This window comes from Bison bison, unplaced genomic scaffold (assembly GCF_000754665.1).
Source record: "Bison bison bison isolate TAMUID 2011002044 unplaced genomic scaffold, Bison_UMD1.0 scf7180017864537, whole genome shotgun sequence".
In the NCBI taxonomy this organism is placed as follows: domain Eukaryota; kingdom Metazoa; phylum Chordata; class Mammalia; order Artiodactyla; family Bovidae; genus Bison; species Bison bison.
The window spans coordinates 52,206-53,491 of NW_011495085.1; positions in this window are offsets into that span (position 1 = coordinate 52,206).

Below are 1,286 nucleotides of genomic sequence, written 5' to 3' on the forward strand. Positions count from 1 at the left end.
TCAGGATGGGGAACACATGTATACCTGTGGCGGATTCATTTTGGTATTTGGCAAAACTAATACAATTATGTAAAGTTTAAAAATAAAATAAAATTAAAAACAAAGAAAGAAATAGTATATGTAATAACCTGTAATGGAAAATAACCTAAAAAAGAATAGATATGTATCTGCATAACTAAATCACTCTGATATACATCTGAAACACAACATTTTAAATCAAATATATTTCCATAAATTTTGTAAAGAAAGCTTTTAAAATAGAAGGTTATGAAGAAAAAATCCTAAAGAAAGTAGAAGGTATATATGAATTGAAACAAAAATAGAAAACAACAAAAGTAAAACTTGTTGGGGGTAATAAAACAAGAGCTGCTTCTTGGAAAAAGAAAATCAGAAACATTGATACAACTGCGGCCAATCCTTGGAAGAGGAGGTTAGTTCCAATACTAGAAATGAGAAATGGTATGGGATTCTTAAAGGATAATATTCAATCCTGAATGGAATTATTTTTGTTTCAGGAAAGCTCCAGTCAAGCCCAAAACTGGGGAAAGAAAAGGAAGGTAAGAAAGAGAAAGACAGTCAGGAGAAGAAAGGAAGAAAAGGAAATGAAGGGAGAAAGAAGGAAAAGTAAATATCTCAACAGATGTTGTAAACTATCCAATGAAACAATTCTCTTTAAAATCTAAAAACAGAAATAGAAATTCATTAAACCATACCCTCATTGCCTTTGATGGTACTAAGAACAAGAAAACCCATTTACACATTACTGTTTAGAATTTCTGGCCAACACAATAAGGTTATTAAAAAAAAAAAGAAAGGAACAAAAATATGCCATGTTATTTGTAAAATTATGGACAGCGGAAATATTTTTTTAATATTATTTTTATAAACCATAATTTTACTTACACTTTGGCAGCATTAATAAAACAATAAATTTTACCTGAAAAAAAACAAGCAAAGTAGACAAGGAAATTCACAAAGGGTAATAACAAAAGAGTAATCTTGACAGATATTCAATACATTTGTAAACAAAACAAAGTGTCATTGCCTGAAAAAAACATAGACGTATTAATAGAAAAACAGAGGAAATGCCTGAAAGATCTCAGCTCACTAGTACCTATCTTTAATTTTCAGGCACAGAAACTGATTCAAGTTAATTCTAAGACACAAAGCCCTGATGTTATTATCTCTTCTCAGTTTGTGTGTGTGTGTGTGTGTGTGTGTGTGTGTGTGTGTGTGTGTGTGTGTGTGTTTGAAAATCTAGTCATTTCAGGCCGGAGAGTTAAGAG